Raw genomic sequence first — 14,109 nt, forward strand, 5'->3', positions numbered from 1 at the left:
TTGTGTTGCCAGTTTTGATACCTGGTGATTTTTCTCCAAACTCCAGCTTCTAGAGTCATGTGATTAAAGAATTTTAGCTTTAATTTTTTTAAAAGTAACTTCCTAGCCCTCATGATTGCAGAGAGGAGCTTGAACATGTGAAGCCTAAAAACTCCAAAACCAGAAAATCAAATAAAAAAGTATCCAAACTTTCTGAATTTTTTTTTTAGCAAATCTGATAATTTTTAGACACTTGGGGTTGACAATACTGACCCCTGCTGATAGTTGAATCCAAAAATGTGTGTGTGTGTGTGTATATACAATTTTAAAAAGCGTAAGGCAAATAAAAACCTCAAATGTATTATTTTTAAAGGAAAATGTCCACTTTTAAAAGCCATTTTCATTACTCTTAGGACTTGATTCATGATCTTTTAGTGCTGGGGGGTGGGATTGGGACTCATTGCATGTGCCACTCATTGCATGTCCAAACACAAAGTAGAAGCCAGTCTCTGTCCTGAAGAGCTTACAGTAAAGACAAGATGCAACAACTGGTAGGGAAACAATGATAAAATCATGATGGTGTCTCTTAAATTATATGCTGGGGTTACAAAGGAAAAACTGATAAAGCATATTGTTTGAATAGGCACTTTTATTGTTCCCTGTTGTTTCAGTGCATCTGCAGAGCAGGTGGCAGCTACATCACTGAACACCCAAGGTCAACAAACTAACCTGGGTTTGCTACCTTTCAAAAATGGTAGATACACAAACATTTAAAACTGAGTCTGTAAATAACTGCCTGGTCTGCCATTCCACATACCTATCTACAATAGTACGAAGGTGCCACTAGGTGGTGCAGTGGAGCTAGTGCATTGGGGCTCATCTCTGGGACTCAAATCGTAGCTTAGGTGGCAAATAAATATTAGTGTGGTGTACAGTCATGACGGTCTGCAACACCGTTCAGAATACTAGCAGTTTCAACTGAAATGAGACCTGGGATTACAAGGACAGGTGAGGAGGTTTGAGGTGCACTGACATAACTATCTTGGGGACCTGGGTCTGGTGTTGTAAATCAGGATCAAGGAGAGTGTAAACTCAGGACTGGAACATCCAGGAATATTGTAGAGACTTGGCAGAGCTGAATGAAGATCCATGAGTGGAATAACTGGAGGTATTAACATAGGTCACTTCTGTGGTGCATTGGCAGATGCGAAGGGAGCCCAGGATTTGAACATCAGAATGAGCATGAGTCAGGATTGGGATGTATAGGCCAAGCCATGTGTGGGTGCTCAGGACAAGAAGGGGTCAGGAGGAAGTGCAACTCAGGACTAGAGAGCACAGGAAGAGCTGAGTATGTGCCCAGCACTAGAAAAGCATAGGGGCTGTAAGTCAGTAGGGTGGGGTGCTGGCAGAGCTATGTGGGTGCCCAGCACTGGAATAGCAGGGGGGCTGTTCGGCTGGAGGTGCACTGGCAGGGCTGTGGGGGTGCGCAGCCCTGGGATTGCAGGGATCTGTGGGTCAGGAGGAGGTGCACTGGCAGGGCTCTGGGATTTCAGGGATCTGTGGGTCAGACTGGGATTGTTAAACACTGGGATTGCAGGGGGCTGTAGGTCAGGCTGGGGGGCGCACTGGCAGGGCTGGGTGGGTGTGGGTCTGGCTCTGGGATTGCAGGGGACTGTGGGTGCACTCGCAGGGCTATGTGAGTGCCCGGTAGTGGGGCTGTAGGTCAGCCTGGGGGTGCACTGCCAGGGATAGAGGGTGCCAAGCACTGGGATTGCGGTGGCCTGTGTGGGCACTAGTAGGGGGCCCTGGGGCGAGTAGCGCGCGGGGCGCTTGACCAGTGCGGACTCTGCGGACCCCTGGCGGTGCGGCGCCCCCGCGCTCAGGCTGCACCAACCTGCGCGCGCCCGCCCCGTCCCCGTCACGCGCCCCCCGCCCCGGCAGCACATTCAAAATTCACAGGACCAAGAAGCAGGGAGCCCCGTCGGCGGCCAATCAGCGCGGGCGTCTGATCGGCCAATGGGAGGGCGGCTTACGGAGGCGCGTGGTGCGTGCCCCCGCGAAGGAGGCTCCGCGGCAGAGCGGAAGCGGCCCGGCTGGGGACGCGCTGCGGGAACTTTTCTCCTCAGCCGCCGCCGGCCTGTCACTCGCGCGCCGCGCATGGAGCGGCCCCACGGCGGGGAGGCTGCGGGGGCGCCGAGCCCCGCGGCGGGGTGCTGAGGCGGGGAGACCCCCCCCTCCGTCCCCGGGGGTGGAGCGAGCGGGGTAAATGCTCTGGCTCCACGAGTCGCTGCGGAGTCACGCCGGAGTCACTCGCGGCTCGTCACGCACCGTCCCCGCGGCAGGGTGAGTGAGCGGGCGGCGCGCCCTGGCTTCCCCCCGTCCGGGGGCGGCGAGCGCGGCTCGGGTCTGGGGGCGTCGCGTGTCCCGGGGAAGGAGGGGAGACCCCCGCCCCGCCCCGGATCCGCCTGCGGGCTCCGTGCGGGCGGAACGGGGCGGCCCCCGGCCGGGTGTCTGCGGCTGAGCGCGCTGGTCTCCGCCCCGGCCCGGGGGGGGCCGGTTGGAGGCGATGGGCTTTGGACGAGCCCCCCCCCCCCCCCCCCCGCCGCCGCCGCCGAGGGCGCTGCCGACCTCCCTGTCCATCCGCTGGGCAACTTCCACTGCCAAGGCCCCCTCCGGCCTGTGCGCTGCCCGCCGATCGGCCGCCCCCGAGGGGAGGGTAGGGTGGGGTGGGGGGGGGGCGTGAGCGTGGGTCTAGCGGCGGGACAGGTATTCCCAGTGGCGCCCCCCCCCCCCCCCCGCTCTGGTTAGATCCTGCCTCAGCGCTGGCCTGTGGGGCGGCGCTGGGGGGACCCTCGGCTTGAAAAATCCTTGTCCCTGTGGGGAGGTTTGTGGTGCTCAGCTGAAATCTCGCTGCCTTGTTCGGGTTCTTGTACCTTGCCCGTCACCATGGTGTCTAAGGCCTGGTCTGCACCGGAAAATGAAGTCTGCTTAAGTACATCGCTCAGGGGTGTGAAAAAGCCACCTTTCTGAGTGGCACGGTTAAGCCAGCGTAAATCCTCGCATAGATAGCTGTCGGTTCACAGAGGAATTCTTCCATCCATCTAGCTACCGCCTCTCTGGGAGGATTATCTGCACCAACAGGAGAACTCCTCCTGTTGGCATAGGTAGTGCCTGACTCCACACAGAAGCACTGTAGCTGTGCAACTGTCGCGTTTCAAGTGTAGACAAGTCCTAAGTGCTTGTCTCTCTATTATGCTATGTTATAGGAGTTGCATTTCACAGCTACGTAATCGTTAAAACCGTTGTTAGTCTGAGGGCTGGCCCTTTCTGGCTATGTGTGCAGTGCCCAAACTCCCACCGACTTCACAAGAGTGGGCTCTTACTTGAGCCCAATCCTGGAAACTGTTCCATGGAGGCACAATAAGGTTCTGTGCATCCATATGGAGCAGGTTGGAGGAGAGGGGCTTGGTGTAGAATGGAGAAAGAGGGATATCAGTGGAAAATGTTGTAGGCAATTAGTATTAAATTCAGTCCTAGTGTAAACAAGCATAGCTGTCATTTTAGACGATGACTGTTCAAGTGATTTATGCTAAAACCAAACTTATTCTTCTGTTTTCTAGGTCGTTTATCAGGTTCAGAGCAGCTTATAGAGTAAATGATCTCAATCAGCTGCCCCCTCCCTCCTGAATACTGGCCTTTGGAAAAACTTTTATTTTTACTTTCTCAGTTCACTGTGATTTTTAGAAATACAATCCCATCTCTTCCATCATATGTATTCCTCACTGCAGGAGAAGAAGTGCAATGCAAAGAGTCCCATATGCAAGATGCTCAGAGGTCCAGGGAGGGATTATAGATGGGTGTATAATATGACAAATGCTCTGGTCACCATCCTGCTTCCTTTGAACTCAAGAAGGAACTTTTCTGTAGACTGCAGTGGGAGCAGGATTGAGTTTTAATTTCATATTTAGGTCTGTATCCTGAACAGTGTAGCCTGCTGTGTAGATGCAGCATTCTGCCCACGTTCCACATAGGGCACGAACAGGGCCACAAATTCAAATGCTATTAAAATATATATTATCTTACTGGTAGTACTAATATGTAGTACTGTTCATACGCAAGCTCTTTATGAGGATTGATTAATTAAGATATGTTGTTAAGACTATTCCCATTCTCTCCATTCCCCACCACCACCCCAAAAAGAGGGGCAGGGGAGAAACATGACAAAGACCAATAATTATTTTGGTAAATTTCCAAGTATAGACAAAACTTCAAATATTGAGGTGGAGGAGGGGGGTGTGTGTGGGTGTGTGTAATTTTTTATACTACAATAGCATCTGGAAGTCTAAGAAAAGATCAATGCTCCATTGTGCTAGGTACTCTACAGACACACACAGATGGTTCCTCCCCAAAGAATTTGCAATCTAAACAGACAAGATGGACAAAGTGTGGGAGAGACATTATTATTCCCATTTTACAGAGGGGGAACAGAGGCACAGAGTGATTAAGGCTCAGATGGTGCAGTGAGTTCTGTATAACCCACTTGGAGCCCTGCTAATTTCAGTGGGGGTCTGCACTCTTGGTGTCTGCTCATGGCGAGATTATTGCATGGTTGGGGGTCTTTTATGTGATTTGCCTAGGTCACTCAGGGAGCTGAGAATTGAATCCAGATCTCCTGAGTCACAACCCAGTGCATTGGTTCTAGTTCACTGTCTTGATTACAAGACTATCCTTTCTCATCCTAGATACATATATATATTCTACTTATTAAAGGGCGAGAGTGCTGTCTACTGGTTAGAGCAGGGGCCTGAGAGGTGGAGCTCCTGAGTTTTCTTCCTGATTTTGCCAATAACTTGCCCTGTGGCTTTGGGCAAGTCACTTTATATTTCTGTCTCAGATTCCCCATCTGTAAAATGGAGATGACACCTGTCTATCTTGCAGAGGGTGGTATTATGGTTGGCTAATGCTCATAGGCTGAACGTTCTGTGCAAGTTAAAAATGGCTGTTAGTGTGTGAACCAGGCCTGTCTTATTTTGTTTAATCCTCTTGTCCCCCAAAATCACCCTATTTGCAGTCTAAATGACAGATGAAGAGGAAAGTTATTCTGACATCCAGGTCACCAAGTGGAAAGGAGGTGGGAATGAGAGACTGTGGGCATTTTGGCTGAACGCACTGAGGAAAGTGATGCTTCTGTTAGTGGAAATCTTGGATACAAGCAGAGTGGGGGAAAATAATTCTAGACTCCCTGAACAGCAACCCCCTGCGGTAGTACATGGAAGCCTCCCAGCAGGGAACAGGCCCTATTATGTTGGGTGCTGTACACAAATGTAACAACAAAATAGACTATGCGGGGCGGAATTAAATTGCTGTGTAATAGACTTGAGTATCAGTGCTGCATTCTGTAACACTGCTGCACTGTTGCATGGCTTAAGCCCCCCAGTGTTGTGTGAAGTTGTTACTTAACATAAGGGAAAACAAATAACAAATGGCTTGAATTAGGGGGCCAGATTCTCATCTGGTATAGTTCAGTATGGTTCCCACTGATTTATGCCAGCTGAGAATGTGGGCCTCAGAACCCAACCCTGAGAGGTGCTGGGGACCTACATCTCCTGTGGAAGTCAATGGAGAACCATGCTGACTGCACCAGATAAGGATTTGGCCTTTTATTTTTAAAATCCCCTTTCCTCATCACCTTCTCCCACCCCACCCCACCCCACCCCACCCCAAAGATACAAAATTTAAAACCTGGAGGTGGGAAGAGACCTGTAGAATTCTGTCAAACATAGCTGATGTCTGCTAAATAGTACGTTTTCCATACGTTCTCCCTACCTGCCTTGGGAAGTGGGATGGGGGTGTGCATGCATATGTAATGTAGTATTAACTGCTCCAAAGTTCTGTAAGTAACGCTGGCTTTTGCTCTCCCACGCCTTGGTGGAAAGCCCCAGCTCAGATGAAGATCTGCTTATTTCTGATCATCTGGGATGTCATCAAGAATGGAAAATGTGACAGGAAGGAAGGGAGGCTTTTTTCTCCTGCTAAATACGGAGTGACATTAAAATCTGGAAATAGCAGATATCGGTGTGAAAAGAATCCTGGCCCATTTTAATCTTGCTTCCATTTTAACTAGATCCCAGTGGTTCTTTTGTAAGGTGAGGGGAGTGAAGGAGGGCCCTATGCTTTGTTCAGCCACTTTGCTGGGTTTTTTGTTCCAAACTGGAAGATGCTAACCCTGCTATGGGCCTCTAGAGCTTAATTCAGTTCTGTCCTGGAGGCTGAGTGCTCTTCCAGTTTTGAAATCGTTGTGTATGTTAGCAGGAGAGAGAGGGTTCATTTCTATCTGCTGTTGATTAATAGTTTGCTGAGAGCATTCAGGAAGCTCTGGAAATGTTTTTGGGTTTTCTCTTCTGTTTGTTTGGTGATTTCTAGAAGAGAAAGAATAATGGTAGAGAGGATGGCATGCATGTTAGCTAGAACCTGCAATGCTTAGTGCTACAGAACAATCTGACAGATAAGTAAAAGCAATGTTGTCCTTCCTGCAGAGAAGTTTTTCTTTTGCTCTGTGTGTATTAGCCAAAATGTATTACATTTTAAAAATGTTTTACTGCAGATCAACAAGAGCTGCCTAGGTCCTAGCTCTGTGCATGGGACAAAGGGGATTAGGAATTAAACATGCAATCGAACTGCAGCTCCTCTTTTCCTTTTTAATTTTAACTGCAATTGCTCCAGCATGTTCATAGCAATCTAGGTGCCTTTTTTAGTGGTCTTTGCAGCCAGTGTGATGAGCAGCCATGTTTGTTCATTTCCTTCTGTCTTCTAAGCACATTTTCCAGGGTCACTTGTGTGTACTCTCCACAGGAGGATTTAATTATTTCCAGCCAGCATCGGAAGCAAGCTGTTGTCATCCTCTCCATACTGCATGGGATACCTGTGAATTATGCAATATAGGATCAAATTTCCAAGGCTGTGGGGGGAGAAGGGACATAAGGGCTGGGTATCAGTATTTCCGTGCAGGCCTCTTCTCCCTCCCCCTTCCCGCCCCTTTTTCAAGGATGCCAAAAAATTTTTGTGGGCCACTTCAAATGGAAGAGGGAAACCCGTTTGGTTTCTACCTATAAAAGCCTCTGTTTAAATACAGGGTGGATGTGCTTCCAGGTGTGGCCTTTATATTATCCACCATGCTGATATTTAATGACTACATTCTATGCTGCTTTTGGCAGGTGTGGAACCCTCCTTTTCTCTTGAACTAAATGCAATTTATGGAGTTTCAGGACTGCCCATGAGCGTTTAGGAGAAGGGAGGGCAAGTTGTCTTGGTCTGATCCTGGACGTGGGAAAACTCTGAAAATCTGGTCACGGTGGGCCTGGGACAAATTCTGATCTGACTAACATGAGTGTTAATTTAGGATGACTCCCATGAAACCAGTAGTTACTCCAGTGTAAAAATGAAGTATGTCCTGGGTGGTGTAGTGAGCACAAATGTGGCTGTTTTGCTGGAAGTCAGGGGAGAGTGCACAGAAAGGTATTGGTAATGGTCCACAGGGAGAGACAGAGTGTCTGGTAACACCCCTACCTCTGCTTCCTCACTACCCTGTGTGCTTGACTCTGGTGGGGAGGCCTGGCTCTGAGGGATTTTGTGGGTAGGGGATCTTGCTGTAAAGCTTTGGGTGGGCTGTGGGTGCTTACAAAGACTAGGCTAGACTTTGTCAAATCAGCAGGAACCATGAGAGGTGTTTCTCGTTCCCAGGGACACCACTTCCTTGGCATCTACCTTGCTGTATTGTTCTTAGACTAATAAAATATATGACCCTGAATTCTCTAAAACAAAACACAACAATCCTATAACAAAGTGGTGCATATTACACTGATCCAGATTATCAGTTAAAGACCAACAACAGCATCCTAATGGAACAACCTCTTTAATCCCCTCTGTCCCCAGCCAAACACTAAAATCCTCTCCAAACTCCCATCACTGACTTATTCTAGTATGATTGCAGACTAAGTTACAAGCTGTGTGTAGTTTAGAAGGAAAGACAATGTTGTGAGCAATGATCGCTCATACTTCAGTGCTGCTAGTTGGTATTGCAAAATATTCTTGATGTGAGAGAGGTGCAAGTATGAGGAGTTGTGTGAGCTACAGTGGTGATATGCCAGAGCTGCTTGCTCATCAGTTTTTCAGATGAGATTTAAACCCCCAGGCACTGACCGCTTGTGATCACTAATAGTCCTGTGACAGTTTGGTGGAGTAGACTCATTGTCATCCATGCCCTGGTTTATTAAATCTGGTTGGCCGAAATTCCCCAGTTCCTGTTTTAAGGTCTTTTATAGAGTTACTGTGTCTTAACCAGTTGTTGCTTCCCCTGCAGCTGGCATTAAATGGTGTGCTGGGCTAGCACTGTTCTGGTGGCATTATTAGTTTCTGTAGTATAGAATGTTCTGAAAGATTCTGTAGTTCAGCCATAACCTTTAAGCCATATGCAGGAATCACTAGATGAAATTCTCTGGCCTGTGTTATGCAGGATGTTGCCCTGATAAAGTGAATTCTGTGAGCTTTCATTTGAGATAAAATGTAGCCCTGTCCTTATTGTTTCAGAGTAAAGCTTTCAGACTTTCCAGGTATAGCAATGTATTCCCACCTCTCTAGCTCTATTTTTCTGCATGCCTACAGATTAACTGTTTTGCTACTATCATGCCATGTCATTGCTGATCACTTCAGTGGAAACACGGAGTTGTTGTATTCAGAGTTTAGGTAGAGTGCTGTCAAGGTGCCCTGCAGTGATTTGAGCATGAGTACCAACCTCAGGGCAGACTGTTAGGAAATGGGGACCAAGCCCACATTGGTGAAATCTAAATATAGATTTATATAAATATAGAATTCACAATCAACCAATTTATCAGGTGTAAACTCCTGATGCACTATAACAGCCTTAACATGGAATCACAGACAGTTTCCCTTGCCTACTCCAATCTGTGTTGCCACCCAGGTAAGCTTACCTTTGTGATAGTCCCTTAAACCAAGGATCACAACAGTATTCAGGTTCCAAAGAAACAGTCACTTACCTCAGGTCAGTTGCACCTTAGATCTCTCACTGGTGCAACTGACCTGGTTTAGATAGAGATGAGGGAAGAGAGGTGGTTTGTCTCCTCTGTTCTCCCTTCTTATAGCATTTCTCCTCTTTTGAGAGTCATCTCCAGCTGGGGTTCAGGTGACAGCAAGACTGTTCGCTAAAATGTAAATTTCTCTCACACCCCTCTTCCTGTGGAAGAATGGCTGCTTACCCAGCTGATTGTCCAGCTGATTTTGTTGACACCTGGCTGAGGCATCTGTTTGCCTTTTGTCTCTGAGGAACTGGTTTGGGATGCTTACTCTGGTTTGGAATATCCCTTAGTAACATCATACAGTAGAATCTTATGACTGTACAGTATTGCCACACATTTTACCAGGATAATAATGATCAGCAAATTATGAGATTTCAAATGATACCTCACAAGGCATACTTTGCACAAAATTTATCATTTTATAAAAGTGGTGAACATAAGGGTAGAATCTGACACAATTTGCCATTACCTTTTCTTTTTCTTTGGTATGGATGACTTCCACGTAGAGCTAGGCACCAGTGTAGTCTGGAATTGGTCTCTTTGGCTAAGTGCAACCATGCAAGTGGGCAGTGGTCTGTTAGAACCTTTAATTTTTTATTATACAGTTAAGGCTTAAAGTTGCTTAACAGCCCAAACTATGGTATAACATTCCCTCTCAGTGACAGAATAGATCTCTTCAGTTCTTCACTCAAGAAGGCAGGGGGGTGCCTCGTGTCCTCCATCCCAGCCTATGATTAGCACTGCACCTAACCCAACATCAGTGCACAGCACAAAGGGTTTGCTGAAATTAGGGTTAACTAATACTGGCTCTTTAGACAAAACCTCTTATGTTTTAGAAGCCCTTTTCACAGGCCATAGTCCATATCATCTGGTCTGGCTTCCCCTGTTTTTGTAAGGTCTGTTATGGAGGCCACAGTGTTGCTTACAAACCTCTGGTAATAGTTGGCCAGACTGATAAGGATTGGACCTGCTTCTGGGTTTGTGGGGCAGGCCGATTCCAAACGGCTTCTACTTTTAAAGGTTCAGGGTGAATAAACCCACTTCGTCCCATGTCCTAAATAAGTTACCTCTGAGGCCCCCATCTTGCATTTAGGTACCTTGATGGTGAGGTTGGCTTCTGTAGACCTCTGCAATACAATTCCCACATGGTTCAAGTGGTCTTGCCAGGAGTCACTAAAGATACCAAAGTCATCTGCATAGGCCCTAATGAAGGTGTGCAAACCCTGCAGCACTTCTGTGACAAGCCTCTGAAAAGGTTGCCCCTGCATTAATTAATCCAAAAGGCAAAACCTTATATTTATACAGGACAGATTTCACTATGAAAAATGACTTTTCTTGGGCATCCACATCCAAGGAAATTTGCTAATATCCACAAGCCGCATCTAGAGTATTTATGTACCCCTCAGTAGATCCAGGTCCACTGTCCTTGGTGCAAAGTGTAAGGATTAGGTTGGGTGATGGCATTTACCCTTCAAAAATCCACACAATCTCATGGGTCTTCTCCCTTTTAAGTACCATCACAATAGGAGATGCCCAGGGGCTTTTCGATTTAGCAGTCACCCCCTCCCCCTAGCATGCCTTCTGCCTCCTAAATCTTTTTGCGTTTCTCCTTTAGCATGGTGTGCTCTGCTAGGGGCAGGGCATGGCCCTGTAGTTTCTATGGAATGTACTGTTTTCATAGTTAAATCTGGTAGGTTGGAAAAAACCTGCCTCTGGTATTCCAGGAGGGCCAGCATCTCCTGCTTTTGAGTCAGCAAAACAAACTGTATTCACTACCAACTCTCTTTTATGGTAAACTTTTAATCTATTGACATGTACTGTTTGCATAGCTATTCAGCCTTGGGATTTTACTACATTAGAAGTGACCTCATTCGTGCTATGTGTCATCTCAAAAGGTCCCTCCAAACAATCTTGCATCTTGTTCTTTCTTACTGGAATCAACAACACCACGTCCCCCATCTCAAAAGATCTTTCTCCAGCATGCTTGTTAGACCAAGATTTCTGAAATGCCTAAGTCCATCAGTCTTTAAATTCTCTTTAAGATGAGTGACATGCTGCCTTACAGGCTGTCCAGACTCTTCTGTATTCCCTTTCCAAGAGCCTCAAATTAAATGTAGATGTTCCTTCACCTGTCTCTTGTAAAGGAGATCAAAGGGGGCAGACCTTATAGACTCTTGGAGTAATGCCTGTATCTGAATAACAAATAAGGGAGCAACACATCTGTCATTCTCTCATCAGGTAACATACATCTTCAGCGTAGACTTCAGTGTCCCATTGAGTCTTTCTACCAGAGCATTAGTTTCTGAATGATAGGGAGCAATCTTTATATACCTCACTCCACCCAACTCTTATAACTCTTTTGAAAATGACAGACATGAAATTTGCACCATGGTCTGACAAGATTTCCCTGGGAAAACCTACTGTGCTAAAAATGATAAATAGGGCAGCAGCAGAGGTGCTGGAATAATTTTTATAGTGGGGATGCTGAGAGCTATTGAACCAAACTGTAAACCCTGTATAATAATGGAAACTACTTCAAGACAGGTGCTGGAACTAGGGAGGGTGGAGGATGCTGCAGCACCCCCTATGTGCAGCAGCCACAGTTTCAGTTTCTGTATTAGATAGACCTGTGATTTCAGGATAATTTCTGGAAGGTCAGGATAGGACCTTCCTTGTTGGCCAGGATGTAACACCTTCTATTGGATATCAGCACTTCACACTAGTTAACGTCTCTTGTGTCTGGTGATTTATACAGTTACTGAGGCTTACACTGCAAACGCTCAAATACTACCTTATCATGTGGGATGCAGATGTTATAAGTAAGATTAATGATGGACAACTTACAAGCATTCCATAAAGTCTGAGTACTAAACACATACTTACAATTCTACTATATATTTTACCAGTACCAATGCACAGGTGAGCTGGACTGATTTTAGCCATGGTATTTGTCGGTGTTCCACCAACGCTTGAGGACCTTGGGCTGAGCTGGCACCTGGTCTGTCAGCATCACATGTGCTATCGGCTATCAGTCTTCTCTCCATCCACAATCTGACCGCAGAATCTTACTACTTAGAGCTGCATTTTACTGGTGGGTGAAGGGTGGATTAGATGTGTATAGATACAGGTGTCCTGTGTGTGTGTGTGAAGTGCTTTGGGATTGAAAAAAGAATTAGACATCTACATGGATAATGAGAACATCAGAAATTACATTAAGTAGGATTAATATTACAGGTTTGGAATATAAACTCTTGTACTCAATCACTACTGAGGGGATTAGGAAGAAAGATTCCCTATATGCAGGGTATTTCATGACTGGCCTCTACATGGTTCCATGTAGCTTTCTCTGAAGCAGCTGATACAGCTACTGCCAGATACTGGTCTGGTATTGCAATTCCTATGGTTCTAACTTTTGGGATGAAAGGTACAAAAGTTAGTATTTATTAAAAAACCTCTTCATGACACTGAGAACTGTCTTCAGATACTTGTGACCTTGTTGGGAAATGTTAGCATTAGTGCAAACCAGTGCCTTGAAACCTGTATTTACAATCAAAACTTTCCCATATCCTGAAAATACTTGTTACCTGTAACATGCCACCTCCAGCTACGTCTTCCCTACCATCACTCCTAATCGTTCCTGTCCTTCATATCATCATTGTCTTTGTTCTTGGTTAACCATCTGCCAAGCTCCCTCTTCTCCTCTAAAATGCTCCTGGAAACCTCTGCAAAGACCATCTGTAACCTTCTATCTTGTACTATCTTTTACCTGCTTGTGGTGTTGGACTGTAACATCTTCAGGGTGAGATTATTTTGTCTCCCTTTGTGTGAGATAGCACGGTCTAGCAGCTTGGGGTCTGTTCATGACTCTATTGACAGATTGTGTGACATTGGGTATGTCTCTTTCAGAGATGTTGAGCAGCCAAGATTTGGATTAAAGTTAGTGGGAACTCTGATACCTCAAGGCCTCTGAAAATTCTAGTTCGTCTCAGTGCTTCAGTTCCCCCAACTGTGGAATGGGAGTAATGCTCACCCAGATGAGTCAAATGTTTAGGGGTTTGTCAGAGACAAGTGCAAAGATTATAGGGGTGGGGCTAAAGTGCAAAATATTGCTTCATTGTAAAACAATGTGAGCATTTTAGCCCTAATCCTGCTGTTGGATCCACCTTCTCCTATGCCAGTGTGCACTTCCAGTGAAAAATAGAGCCCTTGTAAAGATCCTAGAAAATAAATCTAAACCCTACCTTTTGTCCTAAAAATTGACCACTGCAAAACTATGTACTGTACAGTATAGGAAATAATCCTATGTATCAAATGTAATAAATACCAAACAGTACAGTTTTTAAATGCCTGTCACCATTCACTGCTGAGACAAGGTAAATAAGTCTTATCAAAAGGTTCTAAAATTGTAAAGCCTGCCTTCTTGAGAACTGACTAGAGTTAGACACACAAGTGGGTAGTTCAGGTCCAAAATATAGGAACTAGGATTTCTCCTGCGTATGCAGAATACAAAATTGATATCCTAATTCTAGAAGCTCCAGTGAGGATTAGGATCCCATTGTACTGGATGTTGTAGTACGCATAGTACGAGTAGTTTCTGGCCTGAAGAGATTACAGTGTAAATAGGTAAGACAGACAAAAGGGTGGGGGAAAATGATGCAACATGTATGCTGAATGATGGTGGGCAAAAGTCATTTTTGTTCCTATTTTTGTGTTTGGGTTTTTTCAGTTTTAAAACTGCATTGCAGAGGATGAGGTTGGGTGAAGGGATGAGTTAATTGGAGCAACGGAGTGGGATAGACAGTGGCTCATTGAACCTGAAGAGAAGGGGAAAGGGCTGGGACTGTGTGTCTCAGACCAATGGATCTGGGAGGGGAGGGTGCAGCTTGGATCAAACAGCCAATGAGTAAACTGAAGAAGTTGCCCAGAGTTAATATTCCAAGTCAGTCTGATATCACCAGCATCCAGGGAGAGAGTCCTTCTGATCGGGGTCCTGCTTTTTTTGGAGTTTTTTTTTTTTTTTTTTAAATAGCTCCTCTGA

At 46.1% G+C, this 14,109-nt stretch overlaps 1 protein-coding gene across 7 annotated transcripts in view; it reads left to right on the top strand.

Moving 5' to 3' along the window:
- The first annotated feature begins 909 nt into the window (after nucleotides 1-909).
- PTPRA (protein tyrosine phosphatase receptor type A) overlaps nucleotides 910-14,109 on the top strand; it is a 253,571-nt gene continuing 240,371 nt past the window's right edge. For 4 of the 7 annotated variants that reach the window (XM_037898339.2, XM_043544901.1, XM_043544906.1 and 1 more), the window contains exon 1: nucleotides 2,040-2,322. The gene's annotated coding sequence lies outside the window, so the exon portion shown is untranslated. Of the gene's footprint in view, nucleotides 988-2,039; nucleotides 2,323-14,109 lie in introns of those variants that run through there. The other 3 variants (XM_043544903.1, XM_043544905.1, XM_043544904.1) reach the window with 2 other exon arrangements.

The sequence above is a fragment of the Chelonia mydas genome, chromosome 4 (genome assembly GCF_015237465.2).
Source record: "Chelonia mydas isolate rCheMyd1 chromosome 4, rCheMyd1.pri.v2, whole genome shotgun sequence".
Lineage (NCBI taxonomy): Eukaryota > Metazoa > Chordata > Testudines > Cheloniidae > Chelonia > Chelonia mydas.